At 44.5% G+C, this 13,026-nt stretch overlaps 1 protein-coding gene across 1 annotated transcript in view; it reads right to left on the bottom strand.

Moving 5' to 3' along the window:
• The window catches only part of NDST1 (N-deacetylase and N-sulfotransferase 1), a 1,661,305-nt gene that overhangs the window by 1,451,273 nt on the left and 197,006 nt on the right, over window positions 1-13,026 (bottom strand). The window contains exon 2 of the mRNA XM_044069371.1: window positions 7,627-7,694. The gene's annotated coding sequence lies outside the window, so the exon portion shown is untranslated. The remainder of the gene's footprint in view (window positions 1-7,626; window positions 7,695-13,026) is intronic.

Here is a 13,026-nt window from a genome sequence, read left to right as displayed (position 1 = left end):
ATGTTCAATTGAGCCACTCAGCTCAGGTACTGGACATTTTAAAAGACACTGTAGGGCTAAAGATCGAGCTAGAAAGTCAGGAGATAATTTGTTGTATTCTAGATGACAATGGCTGGAATTTATGTATGCATGCATGTACTTGACATTTGTTAACTGGACTGGTCCAACTGAGCCAGAAGCCCATTTTTAGTGGAGACCTGAGGAGAAAAACTCCAGCACAATACAATACAGTACACAATTAAAAATGTACAATAAATAGGCAACAGAAGAAAAACAGAAAGGTGACATAATGCAGTTAGTAAGGAAATATAATGCAAGTCAAGATAAATTAAAAACTGGTAAATAGCGAGGCAGATGCAATGACATACACAAATTAATACTACATGGACTGCACCATGACCATCTGGAACTTTATCTGTTTGACACAATGGTACAGTCTGCTAAGAATCAAAACTGATCTGAGGTTCTTGTTGTTCTTTGGCATCAAAGAATCTGGAATAAATCCCAGATCAGCACTTGTCAGGTGGGATTTCTTGGATGACTCAGTTGGCCAGCAGCTTTTGAATTTCTATTGCTGTATCTGTTCTCTGAGATGGTGGCACATCTGAAATGGATTTTTCGATTCTCTTGGGTAAAATGAAAATGGGATTGTGCAACCAATGGATATAACTTTCAACAACCATGCGTTTGAGGAGATGGCAACCTCCAACTGCATCCAGAGACTGGCAATTGTGCAATAATCAGGTAAGCTGAAAAGGCCTCCCAGAGAAAGCCCCATGTAAGCCTTGATTCTGCAGACTACCTAAGTCACATGGATGGCATCCATTACGATTACACTCACCCCTGCCACCACAAGTGGAACCTCCCACACAGTGGCAGTCAGGCAATCAGATAAGCTGGAAAGGTCTCCCAGAGAAAACACCCCTGGAATCGTTGATACTGTGGATGGCATATGTTATGCCCCCCTCCGGCAGAGACAGGAACCTTCTCCAGGAGTGTCCTGGAAAGGCTTCTGTGACTTACTGAAGAAGAGACAATTGGCCCCTATCCGATTCCTGGAAAAGGATCATTGTGAAATGGCAAAGAACACTCGCTACATCAGACAGTCCATCCTGCTTGCTCCTGGTTAGCGTCTCTTTGACCTCTGGACTAAACAAGGAAGAACAGAACACAGAGTTGACAAAGGATGCATTAACACAGTCCAAAAAATTGCACAAACATCCAGATGTGCTGGTGCACAGCAATATAGGTGCCTACCATGCGAGACATGCCATTACATGAGTTAGATAGCAACCTCATTGACATATTAGTAATAGATTAAATTGTTGACAACTGAACTGGGATTGCTATATCTTCACCACATTTGACACTTCAGACACTAGGTCCCATTGAAGCCTTGTCAAAAGAGCCAGGTAACTGAGCACATACAACACAAAGGTCACTAAAGCATACATGCATATTCTTAAGTGGTCCACAGCCTGAGAGACTTCGGTTGGACAGGTGGACTCAGATTTCTTTTTTCTGGCCAACACCACAAATGCAGGACACTTATGCCACAGTGGTCTATTCTTAATGGGGCTAAAATCCTTTCTGGTGACTGATTCCACCTTGTCAAGTTCTATCCAGGACCTCTGAGACACCAGATTAATAAACGTGTCCAGAAGGGGGACAACCCAGCACACGGATAGGTCTGCACCAAAGGCTTCTAGAAACACCAACTCCTCCAGGAAAGGGGCTTCTATAGTCCATCCCATGCCCTGGCGCAATACTGCCAACAAGTTTCCAAAGCGAGCATCATAATGGTGGGATTTGGTGGAGCCCTCCCCTTCATTGAAGTCAGTGTCCTTGTTGAGGGATTTCTCAGGGTAATTCATATGCTTCATCTTGCATCAACTCCTACCATGCCCCTCCCTAAGTGGAGAGTCCTGGGGAGATTAAGAAGACACAGGGGCACTGAAAGTAGGGATGCCTGGGAGCCAGATGGCATGGGCTGTCCAGAAGCAAACTGACACACATCTGAAGGCCAAGATATGTGGGGGGGATCCAAAGCCACTGCTGACCATCCTATCTCCAACTGGGAGAATATTTTCTACAGTGTCAAAAGCAAAGGCCAAAGATGGTCAACTGGATCCCACATTCACCAGACACAAAGCTTTGAGTGAAACATCAGTATCCATCACTTATCCGATATGCTTGGACACCAAGATCAAAGCCAAATTGTCTAGTGCCAAAGCTCTGAGAGGCAGGTATGACTCCAAAAATCAGGAGTGTAGACCCCAACCCCAGAGCCACAGTCCACCATGCACATGGCACAACTGGCTGTGACCCTGCCAGAGTCAAAAATACTAAGGAAGGGGTTAGTGCCTGAGGCGACCAAGCCATCAGAGATGACCCTGGTGATGGTAACAAAGCTGGATCAATGAATCCTGGAGTCCAAGGGCCCGAGGAAGGAAAAGCAACTGTAGGAGCCAAGCTCTCCAACCCTGTCAAGGCAGCTGGAAGGATCCTAGCTGGATCTGGCCTTGAAAAAAGGGAGACATCAACTACCCCAAGTCTGATGCCTTTATGTTTCAATTGATCAGACAAAATGAATGGACAAGGCTAGTAGAGGTTTGGAAATCTTCCTGGGGGTAGGATCAGACAACTGGAACCAAACTTGAGAAGCTAGGATCTAGAGTGGAAAGTGAGAAAACTCAGCCCATGTTACCTGAGAGAGGGGATATGCAACTGATTTAAATTAGTGTCACCCTTCACTAAAAGCAACGACAGTCCTGGAGCGACAGCAACCGACAGAGAAAAACTAAGTCTCTGGTATTCGGGCCAACCAAGGGCTACCTGCAGGCAGATAACCCAAGTGTGATGAATGCAACAGTGAAAAACGAAGAACATCTAGTATAGGGAAAGGACTGCGACTACTGTGCACTTGCCTCAGCAGCACACAGCACTGCAAACAAGGGGCAGTATTTGCCTACAAAACAAGCATAATAAAGATGATATAGTCGCCCTAAGGGAAGTCACTGCTAGAGAAAAAAATTCCAAAACCCACCATGTATGATGTGGGGCTACTACTGACTACAATTCACATTGAGGAAAACAAATGAACCACAGGTCTCTCCAATCCCTTTTGACCTATCCCCACTCCTCCCCCAGGGGAAAAGTACAGTTGTGTACACTGAGCATAAATGTAGATGTTCAAGTGTATTCACTGTTGCAGTCATTACATTTGGGTTATCTGCTTGCAGTAGCCCTCAGTAGGCCTAATTATCAAAGTCTTGGGTCCTGCGTCGGTTGCTGTCTCATCTTCCATGACATCAGGTAGTCAGGGGTATAAAGCAAGCAGCCGACGCCATTACATCAGTTTTTCTTGCCCCAGATGTACGGTGCCCCCATAATGGGAAGCAATTATATACAAGGTTACACCTCCAACAGAAAAGCAAATACACCAAAAAGCTTTAAGCATAGTAAATAAGAATAGAGGTATAGTCAATAGAAGTAAGGGGGCTGAAGGGAGGGTAACCAGAACTGCAACAGTGACTACACTCGAACATCTACATTTATGGTACACAACTCTACTATGTTCTTCGTGTTTCACTGTTGCAATCATCACATTTGGGTAGATTCCCAAAGCAAAGGATGGGAGGAGGTAATTAGATAGCATTAGGACCAGCTATAAGGCCCTGCAAAACTGCAGTGGCAAAGCCAGCTCTGGATTTAGAAAAAATTGGCCCAGTGGTAATGCTTGGTGAAGGTATGTACAGAACTCCAGGTAGCAGCTTCTAGGATGTCCCTGGTAGGGACACCTCTGAGAAAGGCTGTAGAGGTAGATGCAGCCCTAGTTGAATGTGGTCTTATCCCCTGTGGGGTAGGTTTTCCATGGTGCTTATAGCAGAAATGAATGCAATGGCCTATCCACTTAGAAATGGTTTGCTTTGAAATGGCCTTCCCCTCTACCCCTGCAGCAAATGCAACCAGCAGCTGTTCAGATTTCCATTTCCTGAGAGGCTTAGTCCTGTCCAAGTAAAATCTAAGTTCTCTCTGCCCATCCATGGAGTGCAGTATTCATTCCCCTTCGTTTTGTGGAATAGAAAAGAAGGTTGGCAAATGAATGCACTGATTAAGGGCCACACTGGATACCACCTTGGGCATGAAGGAGGGATTGGTCCTGAGGGACACCCTGTCAGCATGAAAGATGATGAAAGGCTCCACTGCCATCTGCCATGAGGGCCTGTAATTCAGACACCCTTCTTGCTGAAGTGATGGCTACAAAGAAGGCTGTTTTCAACTAAAGGAATTTCAACTCTGCATTTGCAGCTGGCTCAAAGGGAGGTAGAGTGAGCTTTTCCAATACAAAGTTAAGGTCCCAGGCTGGAGTAGGGGCTCTCCTGGGTGGTCTTAAGTTTTTGGCCCCACTGAGGAATTGCTTCAGCAGTGGACGAGAGAAGAGGGTTGGTTCTGTACTGTAATGAGCTGAAATGGCTGATGCATGAATTTTGATAGAGAAAAAGGAAAGACCCTTGTGAAGCATCTCAGTTAAGTATTGAAGAATATGGGGTAAAATGGGCACTGATGTGCCCATCCCCGGAGTTTGGCTCTAGGAACAGAATATTTTCCATTTTTCAGCATAGGATTTTCTAGTACTAGGCCTCCTTGCCTCCAGAATGACATCCATCACTTGCTTACTGAGGAATGGTAACTGAGAGATCAGGTAATTAGCCAGGCTGCCAGGTTTAGGGTTTGAAGCTGTGTGTGCAGAATCTGGCCCTCCTGCTGGGATTGCAGGGCAGGGGTCTGAGGCAGATGCCATGGTGCCAGCAGTGACACACTGCGCAAGAGGGGATGTACCAGTGTTGACGTGGTCAGTCTGGTGCAATTAGTATTGTCTGTGGTTTGTCCTGTTTGATCTTTAGTAGTAACTTGGAGAGGAGAGGCAGAGAGGGAAAGGCATAAACTGATAGGTTTTTCCAGGTGAAGGACAGGGCATCCACCTTCCAAGCTTGTTTGTGGGGAGTCCTTGTGCAGAATTTGTCCAACTGGTAGTTCTGGGGGAGGCAAATAGGTCTAGCTCTGGGCTCCCCCACTTGTTTCTCAACATGCTGAATATCTTTGGCTCCAGTTTCCACTCGTGTGGGTCCATAAGATTTCTGCTTAGGTCGTTTGCCAGTGTATTTAGCTTTCCTGGCAGGAATTGAGCTTGTAGGTGCACTTGGTAGCTGTAGGCTGTGTTCTACAGAGCCAAGGCTAGTCTGCAGAGAGGGTATGAGTGGGATTCCCCCCTGCTTGTTTATGTACCACATAACAGTGGTGTTGTCCGTCTTTACCAATAATAGTCCTGGAAAAATATGCTCCTTGAAGGCTGTCACAACATTCTGTACAGCTAATATTTCTTTTTGATTGATATGCAAGTGTATTTGATTTGGGTTCCATTTGCCCTGAATGCACTGCCCTGCCAAGTGAGCCCCCCATGCATAGCCTGATGCGTCTGTTGTTAGGGTTTGGGCGGCAGGGGGTAGAGTGAATGGCAGTCCCTTGTTTTGGTGGCAGGTCTCTGCCCACCAAAGGAACTCTATCTGTAGACAAGGTACGATAGGAATCTTGTAGATCCTGAGAATGTTGACACTATAGGCTTTTTAGATACCATTGTAGTTTCCTCATATGCAGTCTTGCATATGGAATTAGTAGAATGCAAGAGGCCATGAACCCCAGGGCTTGCAGTATTTTCCTTGCAGACAGCTGGGTCTTTGTGGAAAGTAGTTTGAAGTAGACTGTCAAATGAACTTGTTTCTCTAGCATGAGATAGGCCATCAGGGAAGTTGTATTCAAGCTTGCTCCCAGGAATACAATTTGTTGGCAGGGTACAAAATGCGATTTCTTTTTGTTTATGGTGTACCCCAGAGACGTTAGCAATTTCTTTACAAATGCCAGATGATTTAATAGTATGTCCTGGCTTTCCGCCTGAATTAGACAATCGTCCAGGTATGGGTATATTTGAATATTTCTTTGCCTGCAAAATGCAATAACTGGAGCTAGGCACTTTGTGAATACCCTGGGTACAGTAGATAAGCCAAAGGGCAGTGCAGAGAACTGATAGTGCATGTAGCCTGCTCTGAAGCATAGGTATCTTCTGCAAGATTCCATTATTGGGATGTGCAGGTAGACTTCCTTTAAAACCAGTGTTGCCAACCAGGCATCTTTGCCTAGCATGGGAAGCAGCTGATGAAGAGTTAGCATCTTGAATTTTGGGATTACCAAAAAAGTGTTTAGGATACACAGGTCCAGGACAAGACACCAGGAATCGTCTTTCCTGGGTTTCAGGAAAAGTCTTGAGTAGAAACCTTGCCCCCATTCTTCTTCGTCTGGGACAGGTTGAATAGCCCTGATGCTTAAAAGAGAGAGAGAGAGAACTTGCTTTTGAGCCTCTGCCCACCGATTTGGGGGTAGGTCTGGCCAACTGTTTGGGGTTGGTAAGGAGTTGCTAAAAGATGTATTATCAGAACTTTGAAGGGAAATCATCTGAAGAATGCTTAGCAAAGTATCACTGAGGTAAGCTGTGACAGAATAACCTGGATCCAATACCTGAAATGAGTTAGGGCAGCATGGGAACTCTGCATCACAACACCAACATACAGAATTTAATCCTGATGTCCTGACATCGCCTGTGTGCAAGTCTGCATGTTCTCTCCAAAGTCAGGGTGGGTTCTCTCTGAATAAGCCAGCTACCTTCTACCGCCCCAAAATAGGCTTGTTTACAATCTATAATAAAAAGCTATACATACAGTAACTGTTTTTAACGGCTCTGAACATTCTTTAGAACACAAAAATGAAAGCATGAATACATGCCTCAAATGAATTTGAACCTGAGCACATCAGAATAATGTTTTGGTCACTTTGTTTAATACCAAAAGGTTTTTATATGTACAAGTTATTCCTACAGCACTCTGGTGAGCCTTTTCTAGAGGGCTGTACTACGCTAACAACGAAAAATATCATGTTCCACTAATCAGCAGAGCTATGCACTAAAAATAGCAGTCCTACAATATGGAACATTGGTTTTACAAACGCACTTCATTTAACTTGTCTGTTGTACATCACAATACTACTCTCCACCAAGTGTTTTCTACATGTGGTATCTCTACAGCAGTCAACTGCACACAGAAATTAAGGTGGGAGCCATCAGCAGCATGGTATAACAAAATGTGAAATAAGAGTTAAAGAATAATTATGACAAATCATAACCTACAAAAAGCAGGATTTGCCACAGCATTAGATACTGTAGCTGAGCGACATTAAATCCTAAAACACAGTACTTGCACATAGACCATGAAAGTTAAGTTTTTGGTACTACCTCCAAAACATGAAGCTTGCATAAAAAGGCCATGTACTATAGAGAAGAAAAAGAAATGTTTACACATGTACTACACTGTATCATCTTGAACCAAGCAAGGAAAAAATATTGCACCATACCTTAGTTTTAGAACTGAATCCATGGACAGTGACCAGAGGTCACTATGCAAGCAATGCAAATGGTGGAAGAATAAATTTTACTACTACACACCAAACTGTTTGAACTGCTCCCCCATGAACCCATATCAATGAAAAAACTTGTAAGTGGCAAGTGTGTTAACTTACCCAAATGTTTCAATGGACACAGACGAAACCTCTTCTTTCCTAAACTGCTAGCATATTTTCTTCTTCCACTGGGAGGAGAAAACAGTATTGTTAGTCAAGTCACAATTATAAAGATGGAAAAAAAAATAGTACTTTTTCTGCACAGATTCATTCTCATGTGTTTATACGGGTCTAGGTCTGTAGACCAAATTTACAGTTTGCCAAAGCCCTAACCACTGAGACCACACTGCCAAAAGAACATATCAACGACACTACACTCTACCAAACCACAGAACACCAAACATCGACTATCAAACATTGTAACAAAATTCTACACAGTTTTCATATGTACACTTAAGCACTTATCTTTCTTAACATTTTTGCAGGGGGGCAAGACCCCTGCACCCCCACACCCCCTCCTAATTTTACATACCAACTCTGAGACTGCACTAAAATCATAGAAAAGGTACAATCCAGACACGGCAGCATACTGCCCTGTTAGGTGTTCCGTGGTTCGGTAGAGTGTAGTTTCGTTGATAAGTTCATTCGGCAGTGTGGTCTCTGTGATTTGGGCTTCAGCAAACTGTAAATTCTGTCTACTGATGTAGACCCATATATTTATATATATATATATATATATATATATATATATATATATATATATATATATATATATATATATATATCTACATATACATATACATATATAATATTATATATATATATATATATATATATATATATATATATATATATATACATATATATACATATATACATACACACACAAACAATTTTACACAGCTGTAAGAGCGCTTATGGCTCCTCACAAACAAGAATTATACGACGGGCACTGCGCCAGTTAACGAAAATAGATCTGCTATTCATAATGACATATACTGCAGTGATTTTAAAACAATCACACCAATGGCATTAAAACAAGGTTAGCAATACAATAGACGCTTGTGAATGCACATTTTTTTTAGAAATACATTAGCATACATGGAAGGAGGAATAAGAGCGTGCACATACATACATACATACATCTTTTTCATGTTAAAATAATAAATGGATAAGACTGCAAAAATTACAATTGTGTACACTTACCATAAATGTAGATGTTTGAGTGTATTCACTGTTGCAGTCATCACCTGTGGGGTTATCCCTGCTGTGGTACCCCCTTGGCTGGCCAAATACCAGAATCAATGTTTTTCTGTGTCGGCTGCTGTCGCTTCTGACTGACGTCAGGTCGTCAGTGCTATAAAGCAAGACAATCAATGCCATTACATCAGTTTTTCTTGCCCTAGCCAGTCAGAAGCCCAAGGAAATATGGTAAAGTGGTCCTGGTGGCTAAAAGCCACCATAAGAAGCTTATGTCTCCCTAAGCAAAGAGGATATAAGGGGGAAGGCGGGAGGGAAACCAGGACTGCCACAGTGAATACACTTGAACATCTACATTTATGGTAAGTGTACATAACTGTACTATGTTCATCGTGTTTCACTGTTGCAGTCATCACCTGTGGGAGGATTCCCAAAGCTGAGGAGAGGGGTGGAAGGATTAGTGAGAGACCTAGGCATGCATAAGCATGCCCTGCAGAACTGCAGAGGCAAACCTTGCCCTAGCTTTTATGGACAGAGGTCCAGGAGGCAGCTTCCAAGATGTCCCTGGGTAGGAACTCTTCTAAGGAATACTGTGGAAGTGGAGGCTGCCCTAGTGGAACGGGTACAAAAAGACATAGGGAGTGGTTTCCCATGTAATGTGTAGTAGAAATGGATACAGTGCGATATCCATTTGGAAATGGTTTGCTTGGAATTCGGTTTCCCCTCCGCCCCTGGGGTAAAGCTGACAAGGAGTTGGTCTGTTTTCCTGAAGGGTTTAGTGTGGTCCAGGTAGTATCTGAGCACGTCTAGAGAGTACAGAATTCTGTCCCCCTTGTTTTGAGGGTTAGGAAAGAAGGTGGGTAGATGTATGGCCTGGTTGAGAGTCATATTAGATACCACCTTGGGCATAAAGGAGGGATTAGTCCTCAGGGAGACCCTGTCTGCATAGAAAATGATGAAGGGCTCAATGGCCATCAGTGCCTGAAATTCTGAAACCCTTCTGGCTGAGGTGATAGCTGGTAAGAAAGCAGTCTTCCAGAAGTATTTCAGTTCTGCTTTAGCAGCAGGTTCGAAGGGTGGTAAGGTTAGTTTTTCCAAAACATAATTCAGGTCCCAGGCTGGTGTGGGTGGTTTTCTGAGAGGTCTGATAATAGAAGCCCCTCTGAGGAATTATTTAATCAAAGGGTGTGAGAACAGGGGCTGGTATCAAAATGAGCCGAAATGGCTGCGGTGTGGATTTTAATGGAAGAGAAGGAGAGGCCACTATTGAGTAACTCTGCTAGGTATTCCAGAATAAGAGGGATGGAAGGTTGTGAGGAACTGCACCCCCTAGACTGGCTCCAGGAGCAGAATCTTTTCCATTTCCCTGCGTAAGGTTTTCTAGTGCTGGGCCTTCTGGTCTGTGTGATAATGTCTAGGACCTGCTTGCTTAACAGGGTTTGCTTTTAGAGTATTAGCCATGTTGACAGTTTGAGAGTCTGCAAGCCTAGGTGCAGCAGTTTCCTCCCAACCTGAGTCGAGAAGTCTGAGATCAAGGGAAGCTGCCTGGGAGGCTGTGATGCAAGGCTGTGCAGTAAGGGGTACCAATGCTGTCTGGGACAATCTGGACCAATGAGGATGGACTTTGGTCTCTCCTCCTTCATGTTGATCAGTACCTTGGGAATAAGAGGCAGGGGAGGGAATGTGTACACAAAGAGGGAGTTCCAGGGGAAGGTCAAGGCATCCACCTTCCATGCTAGATGGTGATACTCCCTGGTACAGAATTTTTTCAGATAGTGGTTGAGGTGCGAAACAAAGAGATCCACCTCCAGAGTTCCCCACTCCTGAGTGACTTGCAAAAAGATTTTTCTGTGGAGCTGCTAATCGTGAGGGTCCAGTAAGTTTCTGCTAAAGTGGTCTGCCAGGGTGTTGTTGATCCCTGGTAGGTATTGGACTACTAGCTGTAATCCCATGGAGGAGGCTGTCAGCCAGAGGTTCATGGCTAGCCTACATAGAGGGTAAGATTGGGTCCCTCCCTGTTTGTTGATGTACCACATTACTGTGGTGGTGTCTGTTTTGACAAGGAGAACCCCTGGCCTGAGATGAGGTTTGAAGGATTGTACTGCCATCATTTTCTTCTGGTTGATGTGTAAGAGAAGGTGCTGGGCATCCCAAAGTCCTTGAGTGCACGTGCCTGCTAGGCGAGTGCCCCAAGCAATGTCTGAGGCGGTGGTGATGGTCTGGCCGGTAGGGTGGAGGATGAAGGGAAGACCCTTGTTCTTGGCACAGGCCCCTGCCCACCAGAGAAACTTGGCGCTTATACAGGGGATCAGCGGGAGAGAGGTCTCTTGAGGCTGAGAGTGCTGACACCAAAGATTCTTTAGATACCACTGAAGTTTTCTCATGTGAAGTCTAGCCAGAGGAATTAGAAGTATGCAAGACGCCATGTACCCCAAGGCTTGCAGAAACTTCCTCACTGTGAGGTGATTTCTGGAAGGCAGCTGGGTAAAGTAGAGAGGTAGGAAGCTTTGCTTTTCTCGGGATAGGAAGGTCATTTGGGATGCTGTGTCCAGCAGTGCTCCCAAGAAAATGATCTTCCTGGAGGGTGTTTGCTTTGCTTTCTGGTCATTGATGGTGAACTCTAAGGAAGTTAGGAGGGTTTTGACAAAGAGGAGGTCCTGGAGCAGCCTTTCTTGCACTCTGCCTGAATGAGACAGTCGTCCAGATAAGGGTCTCTGTCTGCAAAATGCTATGGCCAGGGCTAAGCATTTGGTGAATACCCTGGGAAAAGTAGATAAGCCAAAGGGTAGCACAAAGAATTGAAAGTGTTGTGAGCCTGCTCTGAAACACAGGAATTTCCTGTAGGATTCCCTTATGGGGATGTGGAGATAGGCATCTTTTAGGTCACGGGTCACTAATCAGGCATTTTTTGTCAGCATACGCAGCAGCTGCTGCAAAGTTAGCATTTTGAATTTGGGGACCACCAGGGAGGTGTAGAGAAAGGATAGACCCAGAATGGGGAGCCGTGTCCTCTTTTCTGGGAACAAGGAATAGTCTGGAATAAAAGCCTTTGCCTGTTTAATATGAGGGAACAGGTTATGCTGCCCCTTGGGATATGAGAGTTTAGACTTGTTTTAATGCCTTTGCCCAATGATTTTGGAGGCAAGTCTGGGAACCCTCTTGGAATTGGGAGTTCATTGAAGGATAATTTGTATCCATGAAAAATGATCTTTAAGACCCACTGGTCCTTTGCTACAGAAAGCCAATTTTCTTTGCAGAGGGAGAGCCTTCCTCCTAGCTTTTGGAGAGTGAAACGAGGGCAGTAGGGGGAGAGGGAGTCATTTAGAGTTCTTGCCATAGAAGGATGCTTAGAACTCCCTGCCTTTGGGGTGGAAGTGGTCCATCGTTTGTTTCCCTGCTGTCCCTGGGATAGGGGCCTGGGTGGCCTGTCCCTGCGGGGGCTTACCTTGCCCTTGTCTGCTAAGTGCAGAAAAGGACCAGTGCTTAGAGTGACAATTCCTGCTGAACCTAGGAGGCTGAACCTGAAAGAAATATTTTACTGTTTGCATAGATTTTGCTTTGTCTTCCATCTTTTTAAGCACCTCTTCGGCTTTTACTCCTAACAAGTGGTCCTTATCCAAGGGTGCATCAATTAATTTAGACTTGACATGATCAAGGAGAGGTTGTTCCTTCAACCATGCATGTCTCCCAATGACAGATCCAGACACTGCTGCCCTGCTTGAGGGTTCCAGGGCATCATATCCACAGTGTAATGAGCGTTTGGCCACTTGACAAGTAGTGTGCAGTTGTTGTGTCTTTCGTCTTTTCCCGGTTAGGGGTCGCCACAGCGGAACTTCGGTCCGCTAATGATTGGCAGTAGATTTTTACATGCCGAGTTGCCAGCCCTGATGCACAACCTTCAACAAAGGTACGCCCATTCACGCATGTCTCCAGACAGAAGACGCTCTAGCTGAGAATCAAACGGGACAATGTCTTACTGTGAGACGACAGCGCTACCGCAGCACCACCACCACAACAAGTAGTGTGCAGTAAATTTGCTAAATCTTTCAAATTGGTAGAGTCAGGAAAGGTTGAAATCTTTTGCTTTAATAGTTCCAAAGAGTGTTGTTGATATTTTAACATATGGAACTGACAGTTGAGTGCTCTGATAGCTAAGGTTGCAGAGGTGTATACTTTTTTACCCCATCTGTCCAGAGCTCTGAAATCCTTGTCAGAAGGAATAGGATTTTTTGCAGAACTAGCCTTAGCTCCTTTAAGTCCCTGTGTAATGACCTCTGGGTCAGCAACAGGATTTCTGTACAGGTATTTGTGAGAAAACGG

The sequence above is a fragment of the Protopterus annectens genome, chromosome 4.part0 (genome assembly GCF_019279795.1).
Source record: "Protopterus annectens isolate FY-2018-M chromosome 4.part0, PAN1.0, whole genome shotgun sequence".
Taxonomy (NCBI): Eukaryota; Metazoa; Chordata; order Ceratodontiformes; family Protopteridae; genus Protopterus; species Protopterus annectens.
The sequence above is the reverse complement of the archived record's forward strand: the minus strand, read 5'-3'. Positions and strand labels throughout refer to the sequence as shown.